The sequence below is a fragment of the Macaca thibetana genome, chromosome 9, assembly GCF_024542745.1.
Source record: "Macaca thibetana thibetana isolate TM-01 chromosome 9, ASM2454274v1, whole genome shotgun sequence".
NCBI classification, from domain to species: domain Eukaryota; kingdom Metazoa; phylum Chordata; class Mammalia; order Primates; family Cercopithecidae; genus Macaca; species Macaca thibetana.
Window position 1 is genome coordinate 25,501,230 of NC_065586.1, and position 15,843 is coordinate 25,517,072.

Consider the following 15,843-nt stretch of genomic DNA (forward strand, 5'->3'; position numbering starts at 1 on the left):
GTAGTCCCAGCTACTTGGGAGGCTGAGGCAGAAGAATGGCATGAACCCAGGAGGTAGAGCTTGCAGTGAGCTGAGATCGTGTCACTGCACTGCAGCCTGGGCAACTGAGCAAGACTCTGTCTCAAAAAAAAAAAAGTTATTGTTATTTGTCTTTGTTTAAATAAGTTATTATGTGTACAAGTAAAGAGTCAGTAAATCTGATTCTTGCTTGGTGGTTTTCATTATTCCTTTATGTAAAGTTGCATGTTCAATAGGTCTATTAATGAGACTTTCTCAAGTACAATTTCCATTTAGTACTCATATCAGGTAGGCAATAGAGGCATGCAATGTAATTCATTCATTATTACTGTAAGTTTGGGGCATAGACAGACCAGATTTAAATCTTGGTTTTGTCATTTTCAAGCTTTGTGGCTTTGGTGAATTACTTAACTTCTCTGAGCCTCAGGTTTTTGTAACCATACAGTATCTATCTTTCAGAGTATGGCAAAGATTAAATGAGATAACATTTGTAAATACCTAGTACAGTGTCTGAACACAGAGTTGGAGCCCAAAAAATTGGGGAAATACACACACACACACACACACACACACACTCATCTTGCTCTCTCGTTCTCTCACTGTTCTCCTTTCTTTGGAATATTGAGTAGTTCACAATGTACACCTACAAGGTACAAGTACACCTTTTATTCTGTTCTGCCACAAAAGTGTAGCTTTTCTTCTGAAGTAGATTTTCTCGAAGTACACGTCCAAGAATAATCATCATTAACTGAGCTTAGAAAAAAAAATTCAGGTAGCATGAAAGTCAGAAGAGAGATTTCTTTTTCCTTTTTTCTTTTTTGAGAAATGAAAGAATCTTTTTGGGGATCCAAAGACTAATATTATGTAGTGGTAATAGCTCCTGTCTGAGAATCTTGATATGACTCTGAATTCCACAACTAGCTATGTGGGCTTGAAAAAAATCACTTAGTCTGCCTGGGTCCTAAAGAGAATAGAGTCCTAAAGAGAATAGTAATAATGTCCATTTATGAGAATGACTGCGCTAGTAATGTTTTTATTTAGTTTATTTTTTATTTAGTTGGGCAGTCAAGGCTAAAAGAACTTAATTAACTTGTCTAAGGTTTCTGAGCAATGAACCAGTGGTTTGCATCCAAATCTACTTTATCCGAAAGTTTTGCTGTTAACCAAATGGGGATATCAGACAAGCTTACCTTCAGGTTGAATTCAGTGACTCTAAAATTCAATGACTATAAATGTGGGTCAAGGAAAGATCAAAACAGAACACAGTTGCCCAGAAGACACCACAGTGAAAGCTGTATTTTTTGACTAAGACAAATACATTTGGAGCTCAGCTGTGCCAGGTAGCATGTTAAGATATACAAGGTCTAAATCAACATACTCAGAAGGCTAGTCTCTTTTTCTTATACTCATGGGTCAAAACAGTTGAAAGCAAGAAGGAATTCCATGAAAGGTCCATGATTTTGAAATTCCCCTAACCAAACTTACCCATTAATTACCTCCCCACCTTCCAGTGTGGAACCGCTTACATTTATTCTTTATTGCATCCAAGTTTTTGTTTGTCCATCATCTTTCTTCTCTTATTAGACTTCTTCCTCCTTGGAGAAAGGTCCATGCTTTAAAAAATTTTCTCCAAGCTCAGAGCTGCTGATTTCCCTCGCAGGCTTGTGTTTTTAAGCATTCTTCTACACTATGGTCCACTTCAGACATCCTTGCTGTCCATTGACTATCTGGCATTGTCACTGATTTCCAAGTTGTAGCCTTTAGCTTTACTTTAATGTGCAATTAATGTAGTAGATATTTCACCATAGACATTTCCAGTAGAACTCAAAAATGGTACCTATGCTCAAAATCCGCTTGTTTCACAAATAACAAACTGAATATCAGTTTGTGCTCAGCTAAGACAGCCTACTATGCTATAATTTATTTCACCTTCATATTATGTACCAGAAAGTATTCTATGTGCTTTGTACTATTTATCTTATTTAATCCTCATAAAAACTATACGTAGTGAACATTATCTGATCTTTGAGGTATTTTGCCTCCTTCATCTCTGTTATGGATCTACTTGCTGTTTTTAAATACCTATTTCTAAGCTACCAAGTTTTAAAACTTCATTTGGCTTGTAAACATTTGATTTATTAGAGTGTTGTAAACTGTGTTGGTATAAACCTCAATTAGTTTAAATCTCCTAGTAGCAGCAAAAAGGAAAACAGCATAAAAAAGGCAACAAACTGAAGCTGTCATCCAGTCAAAATCCAAAACAGAATAAAGTAAAATAAAGAGGGTTTAACATGGAACTCCGACTCTAAAGCAATTCATTTGTTTATTTAATCATGCGATATATCTAATCCAGCCCTAGAGACATGACAACAGATGGGGCGTGTGTTGGGATGAATACCCAAGCGAATATGTTCTGTTTGAGAGCTGTCATGCAGGAGTTAGTGGAGAGGATTTAAAAAATCTTAAAATTAATATGTCTCTCTCTTGACACCCCCCAAACTTAGTATGTATCCTTTGTGACATTACCAACAGATAAACTCTAAGGAAAGGGGGCAGTTAGTGCACTATGAAAGCCACCATTTGGAGGGCATCCTCCCCAGAGAAACTTCAGTTCAAAGTTGAGTCTCAGGAAGATGTACACCAAGGTCACGAAACATTACGCACAGACAGGGAACAGCTCTGCTATTGCTCGTATCACCAGGCTTGAAATTTGAGTTCAATCATGGTGAGCACTGCTGCAAATGCCCCTGGTGAAAAAAAAAAAATGTGCACAGTGCCTTCTCATTTGTGAAATATTTTCACATTTTTTACCTAAGAATGGGAGCTCTTGCTCATGGTCATCGCTAAACCCAAGATTAAAACAATGCAGCAGTCGTTTATTTCACTCAACAGTGAAATAAATGCATGTAAATAAAGTCAACAGGCAGAGAAATACTGCAATGAAGAACAGTGTAGCATTATACGTGTCTAAATATGTACAGCTTGCAGGAAAAAATAAAAGGAACAAATGCTAAGGGGAAGTAATCCATTTTCCCTAATTAAAAAAAAAGTACTATCTCCATCTATCTACCTATCTACCTACCTAATTTCACAAAAGATTTGAGGCAATATTACACAATATTCATAGCTATATATGTAAAAAGAAAAAACAAGTCAGAGTTAGAGAAACTATCAACAAAGAGAAAGATAGGGTCAGGTTGATGATTGAGACAAGGAACAGCTCATGCCAATAATTTCCACACCTTGGGAGGCTGAAGTGGGAGGATAGCTTTAGCCCAGAGGTTCAAGACATCCTGGGTAACAAAGCAAGACTCTGTCTCTACAAAAAAATAAATAAAAAATTAGCCGAGTGTGGTGGCTCATGCCTGTAGTCCCAGCTACTAGGGAGGTTGAGGTAGGAGGATAGCTTGAGCCCAGGAGTTGAAGGCTGCAGTGAGCTATGCTCACAACACTGTACTCCAGTCTGGGTGACAGAGCAAGACCCTGTCTCCAAAAAAATAACTAAATAAATAATCAATAATCAATATATAAATAAAAAGAAACAAAGATTGGAACAGATCTCCAGATGTCTTAGCGCATCTGTAGAAAAGTTATGCCAGTTTATCAACAAAAGGAACAGCTTTTCCTTACACGTAAGCTTGAAACAAATTTCTTACATGAAACTTAAAATAGAGAGAGCACTGAGTGACACGGTAGATGGCATTCTTAACCACTTATTTCCATAAGCGCAGCAACAAAGTGTGTAGAGCTTTTTATTCTAGTGTCCCTGACATGTGTTGCCAAACTACAAATGTGTAGGATGTTAAAACAATGTCGTTTCACTCTGCAAGTCTCTTAGCTCCAGTTTTATCCAGGGGTAAATTCTAGTATTTCTGGCTGAAACATATTTTTCAATTTTACATAAATGTCAGATCTTTCTTTGGAGACTTTTGATGAAAATCTGAGCTGCTGACAGGCCAAGATTACTTTCCTTGGGAACGTAGGTGTGGGTGAGAAATATGTGAAAGTATAGCCTTTAAAGGTGATGACACCTGATAACAGGACTTTTCGTAAAAATGGAGGCACCTAACTAGGACTTTCAACAGAAAGGACCAGCATCCTATCTCTCTCCCAAGCCTTGCTCTTAGAACATAAACAAATAGGCAGCTGGTCTCTGGTGAAAGGCCTGAAACAAATTTGATGTGTTCCCCTGACATCTGAAAGTGAGAAGGCCTCTAATGGCCTAACTGTAAGTTCCTCTTCCTACTCTGAACCCATAAATAAGGTCCTCCATCCAAACAACACTCCTTATAGAGAGGACCAGGATCAGGGATACGTTCTTTCTTATCCCTGAGTAGCAGGTTCCCCTTTTCTGCCAGTTAATGGAATTATTCACAGGCAGATCACATCCTCATGCAAGAACCAAGGGCACCCCACCCTCTTAGTACTACAAAGTCAGCCTCCCAAGATCCCTGGTTGTTCCCACTGTTTCCAAGTGCAACCTCCATGTGACCCTGCATGGTGATCAAGACATGGCCCTAAAGTGGCACCCTCGAGGACACTGAAACAGCCTGGCCACTTGCTTTAGCCATCAAAAGGCATCACACTACCAGGGGTAGTATCGAATGTCTGTCCTCATTCACTCCTGTGATTCCAACTGAAGAAAAGAGGCAGAAAATAAGAACCTTATTCCTCTCCCTGAAGTTACTGTTTTCCTCAGTCTTTGTTTTATTCTCTTTTCTTCCATTTTTTTTTTTCCAGAGACAGAGTCTTGCTCTGTTGCCCAGGCTGGAGTGCAGTGGTACAGTCAGAGCTCACTGTAGCCTCAACTTCCTGATCTCAAGAGATCCTCCCACCTCAGCCTCCCAAGTACCTAGGACTATACTGCCACCACGCCCAGTTATTTATTTCCTCCAATTTTTGTACTCCATCTCTGTGCTGTTCTAGGTAACTAATATTTTCCATGATTAAAAACTGTATCTGGCCAGGCACAGTGGCTCACGTCTGTAACCGCAGCACTTTGGGAGGCTGAGGCGGGCGGATCACTTGAGGTCAGGAGTTCAAGACCAGCCTGGCCAACATGGTGAAACCACGTCTCTACTAAAAATACAAAAATTAGCCGGGCGTAGTGGTGTGCACCTGTAATCCCAGCACTTTGGAAGGCCGAAGCAGGAGGATCACTTGAGGTCAGGAGTTCGAGACCAGCCTGGCCAACATGGTGAAACCCCACCCCAACTCTACTAAAAATACAAAACTTAGCTGGGCGTGGTGGTATGTACCTGTAATCCCAGCTACTTGGAAGGCTGAGACAGGAGAATCGCTTGAACCCAGAAGGCGGAGGTTGCAGTGAGCTGAGATCATGCCCCTGCACTCCAGCCTGGGTGACAGAGTGAGATTCTGTCTCAAAAATAAAAGTAAAAAAAGTAAAATAAAAATTATATCTTCTGTTCAAATTGTATCCATTCTAGTGATAAATGACCCTTTTCTCTACCAGTGTTTCGCAATGTTTAGTGATCAGTCCACCTGCGTTGGGATCCCCTGGAATCCTTGCTAACATGCTGATTCCACTGATCAGAATTTCTGAAAGTGAGTCCTAATGGTTTGTATTCTTAACATGCTTTTGTGGTGATGCTGTGGCACTTTAGAGCTACCGACCGAGATATTTGGTTACATGGCAGCAGCTACATCAGTGAATGTATCTCACCCATGCACCCAGCCCTGACATACCTTCAGGTGAGACCCAAACAGAGAGCCTGGCTGAGTTGGGAGCCTTGGGACAACAATTTTGTGCTTTAATTGCTGCCCCGGTTTTAATGGGGCACTTTGCCTTTATGCACTGCTAAGCGATTATGCTGCCGTGTACACTCCCACCTGACACATATAGCGGGAGAGACTAAAAATAGACCCCACCTGCACAGAACATCCCAAAACAGGGCTGCTTCCTTCCTTCTGTTTCTGTGATCCAGGGACATTGCTCGAGAAGCATTTGTTCTCAATTACTCTTGCTAAGAAATGACACGTGCGTTCAGACAGCAGTGTGACCTCTTTTATGTTAAAAGAACTTGAATGGGGAAAAAAACCAAAACTGCAATTATGGTCATACCTATTGACTATATATATATATATATATATATATATAAACTAAATGAATATATCAAACACTGCATATACTTTTGGCATATTTGGTTTTCTCTTTCATGGAACATAGGGATTAATCTGTATTCAGTTTAATAATTATACATTATTGTGGTCTTACATATAATTTGACCCAGAAATAAGAAATCAAGAATGTTCTTTATATATGTTCAATTTTATTTTATTGTATTTTCAATTTTTGTTTATTTTTATTTTATTTTATTTTATTTATTTTTGAGAGAGAATCTCGCTCTGTCACCCAGGCTGCAGCAGTGTCACAACCTTGTCTCACTACAACCTCCACTTCCTGGGTTCAAGCTATCCTCCCACCTTAGCCTCCTGAGTAGCTGGGATTACAGGTGCACACTACCTTGCCGGGCGAATTTTTATATTTTTGTAGTGATGGGGTCTCTCCATGTTGCCTAGGCTGGTCTCAAACTCTTTTTTTTTTTTTTTTTTTGAGACGGAGTCTCACTCTGTCACCCATGCTGGAGTGCAGTGGCCGGATCTCAGCTCACTGCAGGCTCTGCTTCCCGGGTTTAAGCCATTCTCCTGCCTCAGCCTCCCAAGTAGCTGGGACTACAGGCGCCGCCACCTCACCCGGCTAGTTTTTTGTACTTTTTAGTAGAGACGGGGTTTCACCGTGTTAGCCAGGATGGTCTCGATCTCCTGACCTCGTGATCCGCCCGTCTCGGCCTCCCAAAGTGCTGGGATTACAGGCTTGAGCCACCGCGCCCGGCCTGGTCTCAAACTCTTGAACTCAAGCAATCCACCTGCCTTGGCCTCCCAAAGTTCTAGGATTACAGGTGTGAGCCACCGCACCTGGTCTATATATCAGTTTTAAGGTGTTCAGAATACAGTGTAAATCAGTGGTTTTAAACCTAATGTGCACATAAGAATAATCTAAAGAACTCATTTATCTAAGGGTGTTTTGAACCCATTCTGCTAGTGTATTAGTCGGGGTTTTCCAAAATAACAGAACCAATAGGCCTTACCCACACATCTATTTATCTCTGTGTGCATGCATGTGTGTATATTAGGTTGGTGCAAAAGTAATTGCGATTTTTGCCTTTACTTTCAATGGCAAAAACTGCAATTAGGTTTAATAGAGAAAGAGATTTATGAGGAGGAATCAGCTTGCATGATTATGGAGTCCGAGAAGCCCATGATCTGCCGTCTGCAAGCTGTAGATCCAGGAGAGTCAGTGGTGTAATTAAGTCCCAGTTCAAAGCTCCAGGGGGCCACCGGTGCTAAGCCCAGACTAAGGGCAGGAAAGGTGGAATGAGATGTCTCAGCTCAAATACTGGGGCAGACAAAAAGGGGGGCAAGTTCTTCCTTCCTCTGCCTTTTGTGCTCTTCGGGCCCTCAGTGGACTGGATGGTGCCACCTGCATTGGGCAGGGCCATCTGCTTTACTGAGTCCGCTGATGCTGATGTTAATCTCATCTGGAGCACCTCCACAGACACACCCAGAAATAAGGCTTAATCGGGGCACTGCATGACCTGGTTAAGTTGATACTAAAATCAACTTCACAGCCAGTTCTCAGCATGTAGCCTTGGACAAGTTACTTAACCTCTCTGCCTCGATTTCTCCATTTGTGAAACTGGCATAATAATAGTATATATCTCATAGTGTTGATCTAAACATTAAATTAGTTAATACAAGGTTGGGCATGGTGGCTTACGCCTGTAATCCCAGCACTTTGGGAGGCCAAGGCAGGCAAATCACTTGAGCCCAGGACTTCAAGATCAGCCTGGGCAACATGGTGAAACCCCATCTCTACAATAACAACAACAAAAATACAAAAATTAGCCAGGTATGGTGGTATGCGCCTGTAGTTCCAGCTACTCAGAAGGGTGGGCCCGGAGAATTACTTGAGCCCTGGAGTCTGAGGCTACAGTAAGCCCTGATGGCACCACTGCACTCCAGCCTGGGCAACCCTGTCTCCACAAAAGAAAAAAAGATAGTTAATATACATAATGCTTTAGAAAAGTGTTTGTCAAACAACATATGATTGATATGTATTATCATTAAATGACGATTACTCGTTGGATTGCTCATTAAAAGACTTGAAAAAATGCATCCAGAGTAGATCCTGGAAATCTACATTTAAAATAATTATTGCTAATAATTCTGATGCCAGTGGTTCATGGACCATCGTTTGAGAGCTGGTAATCTAATAGGATCGTTCATTTGAGTTTAGGAAAAAAATGTTGGTATTCTACTTCTATTAGCTCTCTTTATCAGAAAATAGAAAATTTATTTTAATAGTACTTAAAATAGTAGCTGATGCTGGGGCCTTCATTAGACTATGATTTAGATATCTTATAGGGGTCTCCAGGAATTTCCTATAAAGTAGGAAAGGGAATCTCACAAGATAGGAGCTGATGGTCATCCCTGCACCAGTGATCTTTCAATGCACAGTGATGCATTGCAATTTGCATTCATGCCGAATGAAATGAATTTATAGATTATATTTATCTAATTATAGATCATTACAAAAGAAACAATTGACTTGAAAAGATTTTTGCTAAAAGTGTATACATCCATGACAATACTAACTATTTCAACAAAAGAAGAAAATGACATTACCATTTGTCTTGGTTTTTGTACGATCCCTCTGCCAACCACATCTTCAATAAAAGCAATCTTCATATAATCAATCTGACAAAAAGGAGGCCCCCAAAAGTGCATTTATCAAGAATACTGTTTGAAATGTTAATGATTTCATTGATAATTATTTCATCCCAAGTATACATTATGCTGTGATCTGTTAAAGAATTTCTCTAGTGCATTAAGACAGTTTGGAGAGTGGCTGGCACAGTGGTTCACGCCTATAATCCAGCACTTTGGGAGGCTGAGACAGGAGAATTGCTTGAGTCCAGGAGTTCAAGACCAGCCTGGGCAACATAGAGAGACCCCACCTGTATTAAAAATAAAAATAAAAACCTGGCCAGGAATGGTGGTGCATGCCTTTGGTCTTAGCTACTTGGGAGGCTTACGTGGGAGAATAGCTTGAGCCCAGGAGTTCAAGCCTGCAGACAGCTATGATCATGTCACTGCACAAGACCCTGTCTCAAATAAATAAATAAAAGTTTGGAAAGCATTAGAGTAAATTTTGAGATTCAAAATTCTCTTTGTTAACTAGTCAATTCGTGTGTACGGAGATCAATAACAAAAGTAAAACATTGTCTTTTTAATTTGAGAAAAAATGATCATCTCACTAGAAGTAAATTAAAGTGTACTACACAATCTAAAAGATCTCATGTTTTTTAAATGAAGTTTTTTCCTTGGAGCATAAAATAAAATTAAAACCAATTACTCAATCTGAGCCCAGTTGCAACTGACTTCTCCTTTCTGTTTGTCCTTAAGATGCTTGCATAATAAAGCAAATTCATGAGATAGCTGAGCATAATTTCCCTGGGCGGTAGTTGATTTCCACTCAGCCTTGGGAGATGACTCAACAAAAGAAAATTTGTGGGGTAAAGAAGACTTAAATAGACAACAGATAAAAATTGATGGGATTGATGTCTCACTGTAAGCCAAATAGAATTTCTGCAGACCAAATGGTTTTGAAAGGCATTTACCGTATTGTGTGTAACTCTCTGTGATTATATCTGGGAGTCATCATTTCACTTTCACACTCATTGTCAAATGAACATCAGCCTCCAGTTTAACACTGTGTGGGGGAGGGGTCAGAGCAAATAACTCTTCGGTTTTTTATGGTAGGGAAATTATCATGTATCCACATTGCTCAGACCTTTACAGAACATGTAGGTTACTTTGGACCTGAGCTTTGATATTTGTACTTTATGACATTTACTAATGACTCAAAAACATGCAGTGTACTCCTGAACTTTTAAATCACGGATATGTCTTCTGTTCTGTAGTACTACACTAACTACAGTAACCACCTGCCTACGAAAATTAAATATTGGTTCATGGTTATAATTACAGGCACAAGCTTAAGGCAGTGAAGCTTAAAATTAAGTTGAATCATATGAAATGCCATTTTTGGAAGCTGGAAATGGTAAAAATCGTCAACTCTGGAGCCAAGCAATCCTAAACTCCAGTTGGTCCTGCCAGTGCTGGTGAATGGCTCTACTCCAATCTAGGGGTGCCCGGCTCCAAAGACAGCTCCTAAACTCTGAATGTTGTACCTGCATTTAACAGTCTCATAAAAGTATTATCTCTAACACTCCAGTTTTAGCTACTGTAGTTAGTGTGGAGGGCTAAAATCCTCATGTACTGCATTTAATTACGTGAGAGACTTTCTTCAAAGAGAAGTTGAACTCTAACTTATAAAGTCTTTCAAATCCTATACGTAGTGTTCATTTCCCCAAAGATATCTATGCTCATCAAGGTCCGGAAATTTGTAAATTTAGAGAAATAAAATTGACATATGAGTATACAGACCGCAACTTAACCAAACAAATGAATTTTTCCTTCAAGATAGACTCTGTGGGAGCCTGTACATTTATTCTCAAGATGAGGCTATTATTTGAAATATAGTTGGTGCCCCCATTGGCATTACTCTAAGAGAGAGTTTATAAAAAGCCTCCTCATTATCTTATAGTCACAGCTCATAAATCTGTTCACCTTGGGGTGATCAAATGAGAGGCTGGCAGGATATCAATCTGTGTTTTCAATACTGGATATCTGAATAGCGATGAAAACACCAAGAGGAATGACCACTTTGTCAGAATTGAAACGAAGCCTTCCTAGAGCTAAAAACCCTGGGCTGAATGTCAAGAAGGCTTATGGATTGGTTTAGTAGGATAATTACGTGGCTATTCACTGGTAAGTGAAAAGAGGAGAGAAATAAGCGTGAAAAAGTCATACTAAATGTGATCATATTTTGGTGTTTGGTGTCTGTCCCATCTGTTTTCTAAGAAATTCTTAAATTCTGCTATATGATTTTATAAAAATTCTCTAATGTTTGAACATGAAACAGCGTAAGTGCCTTTGACTCTGTCGGATCAGTCCCCTCCAAGCCTTCTGTGCTTGAGGGATTTTTCCTGCCTGCGATCCCCAGGAGGTATCCTTCCACAGGGACTCACACAGCAGCATATCTGTGTACTCTATCCAGCTGTTCCTGTTAATAAGAGATAAAATTGAGACATAGAAGGTGAACACTTTTTATTTCCTTTCCCTTCTGGAAATTGTAGCACCCAGTGTGTCCTGAGTGTCAGTGTTCTATGCTTAGCGAGTCACTAAAAGCACAATTCACAGCCTCCCGTCAACAGCAGCTCTTGTCCCGGCTTCTCGGATGATTCCCATGAACTTGGCATTCAACCTAAGGGTACAGAGTCATAAACTGGAGTTGGCTCCTTTTTTTTTTTTTGGAGTGTTTCTTTTGTTTGATTTTTGTTTGAGAGAGAGAGTCTCACCCTGTCACCCAGGTTGGAGTGCAGTGAGCAGGGCTCACTGCAGCCTCAACCTCTTGGGCTCAAGTTCCCACGTGGCTGGGATTCCCAAGTACCACGCTACCATGCCCAGCTAATTTTTTTTTTTTTTTAATTTTCAGTAGAGTTGAGGTCTCCTTATGTTGTCCAAGCTGGTCTTGAACTCCTGAGCCCAAACCATCTGCCTGCCTCGGCCTTCCAAAGTGCTGGGATTACAGGCACGAACCACCGCGCCTGGCCTGGGGTGTTTCTTTTGTACCATCATCTATTTGAGCGAATCTCCATGCAAACGACAAGACCCATGATTCTGTCTCACAGAGACTTTCAGATTAAGCCCAACCCAATTAGATTTTAATGTCAGTTTTTATTGACCTGTGGTAGAGAGGCTGATAAATTTTCCCAGGAAAACCTTGCTCCTAAAGACTGTTTCATATTCCTGATCTTCTACACCAGCTGTTCTTAAATGCTTTCTCTCTCCACACCACAGAGTAATCTGACAAGAAAGATGGAATTGGAGCAACTCAGGACAAGAATGATGGAATTAGAGCAACTCAGGACATCTCACCTCTTTTAGTTGTGTAACTGCCAACACTGTGGCCACATTACTGATGAAGGTGTCTTGCATGGAAGTGTCATCTGTTAGGTGTGTTAAAGAGAAAAGAGGCTAAGAATAATTGACACCAAAACCCACTGAGTTTAAAGGATGTGAGATGACACCCAGATGCCTGAGAGGGGTGATAAACACAGGCACTATATTCTAAGAGTTCCAGAGCTGGCAGTCCTGGATTGCAGGACAGCCACTCACCACTACTGCCAGGTCCAACTTATCTTCAGGATTGCTTGACTCCAGAGCTGGTTTTTGACCAGTTCTGGCCAACCAAACTGAGAATTCCACAAGGTTCAGCTTCATGAAGCTCTGTTGCCTGAAGTTTGTCTTTTGTGTCCACTTGGTGCTCCAGGTATTTTCTGGTCTTACGCCAACCTTCTCCAAATACTGCCAGTTGTTGAGTGGCCTCTTGCTGGATCCTATAGTTTGCATTGTCCTTTAACTCTCTTCCTTTTACTGCATTCAAATCCACAGCTCTCCAGTTAGGGATCATGCTTAGGTGTTGCTGCAGCTTCATGCGTTACTTAGCTTCCCCTCTTAGAGCAAAATGGAACCCAAAAGAATCCACAGTAAGAGAGTTTTTTAGAGTAAGGAAAGCAGAGAGGATAGCTTTGCATAGATCTGGAGTGATAGGACACCTTTCTTGGCCCTCAGTTCTAATCTAGCCAAGTGGCTGCCTACCTCATCTAGACATATGACTGTCTTCTCCTAAGGCCTTCTTGTGGTGACTTGGAAACTGGAAAACATTGTTCTCCAGGCCACACTCAAGATGTGTCTATTTTTGTGACTCATTTTGCAATGGCTTTAAATAGCGTACCTTGGGAGGCATTTTGAGATCAAGGAGTTTACCTTTGAGATAACGTCTCTTCTTCATCAGCACTGGGGCCACAAGATACGTGCTGTTATGATATTGCAATCCACTGGGATAAAAATAACTCATGATGTCAGACCTTCATCCCAGGAGTCCTGCCCTCTTGAGATCATCTTCCAGGAGGGGAGGTAGGGTGGGCCAGGCCCGGAGCCTCCGCAGAGACAGAAATAAAGTGCTAATGGCCTTCCGCGACACGGACAAGAGTGGGAAGTGGACAGATATATTTATCAAGAGAAACGGCTCCAAGCATCTGCTACCTCCCCATTCTCCTATTTTTCCCAGGTCTATTTCTGGCATCTCTTTCCACAGCACAGGCAGCTCCGCAGAATAAAAAGCATTTCTCCCACCTGCCCTGGCCTGTGACCTGGCTCTGAAAGAGGCAGGTTGTAGATGATGGTTGTCAGTGTCTGGAGTTTTCGCTGAAAAACAGTCACCTGAAATGGAAAGACACACAGAGGGGAGTGATTTCATCACCGTTGATTTCTCCCAGCTTTCAGTTTTGTATCTCCAGGGTGGAACTCAGTACAGCAGCATCCCTCAGTGGTTCCAGCCCAGAAGTGCAGGGGGAAGCCGGCTGTCTGTTCATGAATTGTGTAGCTCAAAAAGCAGAGGCCAAGAAAGCAAAACTTCAAACCTTTGTCAGAAAGGTTGAGACCTTGCTCAGCACGATAGCTGAGGACAGCTTCCTCCTTCAGTGCTGGTCTCTCTAGACTGACAGTTGACAGCTGATGAGCCCACATTCTCAGTCATGGGAACGACCTCACCTGGGCACCAGTTTGTAATGGATGGTTAAGAGGAAAGTAAGGGACTTAAATGCTGCACAGGAATTTGGCACCTCTGTACAGAAATAGAAAAACCAAATGAAACTTGTAGTACCTTCCACTCGACGAAGATTCTTGTGAAGCAAAGTATATTTGGGAAAATATAGTAATATGATTTATAAACATACATGTATGTTTATATATATATAAACATATGAGATAATATGACTTATAAACACTTTTTAATCGTTATAATCAATCTCTTTAAAGATCTTAGAGGGAACTTATTAATCAAAATTTAAGTCTTCTTAAAAGAAAGCATTTCCTATATACTAATTTTGCACAGAAGCAAAAGATTAGACTGGGATTCTGCTTGTTGTGGAGAGACAAAGTCAAGCATGTTCCAGATTTCTGTATTTGTGTGTTTACTTCGTACTTTCAATGCATCCGCAAGAACAGACTTGTGTTTCTCTTCTTAATCCACAACTGTTAGAGCTCACAGAATGTAAGTAAGGAATTTTATGAATGACGCAATAAACCAAGGAACTTTCCCAGCTACTAGGAGGCTGAGGTGGGAGGATTGCTTGACCCCAGTGGGTGGAGATTGCAGTGAGCAGAGAACATACCACTGTCACTCCAGCCTGGGTGACTGAGCGATACCTTGTCTCAAAAAGCAAACAAAGAGCCGGGTGCAGCAGCTCATGCCTGTAATCCCCGCACTTTGGGAGGCTGATGCGGGAGGATCACTTGAGGCCAGAAGTTCGAGACCAGCCTGGCCAACATGGTAAAACCCTGTCTCTACTGAAAATAGAAAAAATTAGCCAGGTGTTGTGGCGCATGCCTGTAATCCCAGCTACTCGGGAGGCTGAGGCACCAGGATCACTTGAACTGAGAAGGCAAAGGTTGCAAAGAAACAAACAAACAAAAACACACAAGCCAAGAAACTTGACCCCAGTGTTTGGTCTATCTCTAAAAATTCTGACTGAATAAGTTGCCCACTTCTCAGAATAGGTGCCCAAGCTCATTTTATGCTGCTCTAACAGAATATTGAGACTGGGTAATTTATTACAAAGAGAAATTTATTGTCTCACAGTTCTGGAGGCTGGGAAGTTCAAGACCAAGGTGCTAGTATCTGGTGCAAGCGTCTGTGCTGCATCCTCACATGGTGGAAGGCAAGAAGGCAAGATGGGGTGGAACTTGCCCTTTTATAAGGCACCACTTCCACCCATGAGAGTAGAGCCCTGTGGCCTAACCACCTCTTAAGGGTCCTACCTCTTTATACTCCTACAACAAGAATTAAATTTCAACATGAGTTGTGGAAGGGACAAACGTCAAAATGATAGCAATTAGGGAGAGGACCCCTCTCATGGAGAAGGGGGAAACATTTACTACTCATGTTTTCAACTCTGCCTGGCCAGGAGATTCAAGCACTGCAGCTTCTGGTGACTACGGAGCAATCCAATAGAGAAACTACCAAGGAAAGCCAAGTGGTTTCCAAACAAGTTCTCTCAAGGTGACACCTGATGTGGTTCTAAAACGTCTCAGCTTTTGCAGATTTTAAAATATGGCTTGTCAATTTCCCAGGCGTGGTCTGACGCTTGGGGCCAGAGTTGCATTGATGGCACTTGAGAGACTAATCTATAATCCAGAGCTCCAAACGTACACTGTGAAATAAAACTGCCAAAGTGAGCTAGAAATGTTCTTCCTGCCTTCTCTCTTTGTAGAAAAACTACCTGAGAAGAGGATTTATAGTTGGAAGCTGTTGTGGTCATGGAATCAAAGTGTGGGTGTGGAGGAGATGAAATGACCTGAAAAGCTAGTATCACTGAGCTATAGTAATCTGGCTCACCTGTCTTGACTGGGACATGCCTGCCAGGCATTCTGGTTGGGTTCCCTAGAAGCACATGGACTCTGAGACAAGGATTCACGTGAAAGTGATTTTTCAGAATGTGCTACCAGGAAAAACTGGTAGGTGAGTGGGGATGTGGAACAGGAATGGGAAGTGAGGTAAGCAAGGCTGAGTTACCAGGCAAAGTCCCCAGGAAGGTGAGTTTGCTTCAACCTCAC

At 41.3% G+C, this 15,843-nt stretch overlaps 1 pseudogene; it reads right to left on the reverse strand.

Annotated features, from left to right (window-relative positions):
- LOC126962205 (GPN-loop GTPase 3-like) overlaps nt 1-12,661 on the reverse strand; it is a 33,503-nt pseudogene extending 20,842 nt beyond the window's left edge.
- Nucleotides 12,662-15,843: the final 3,182 nt, after the last annotated feature.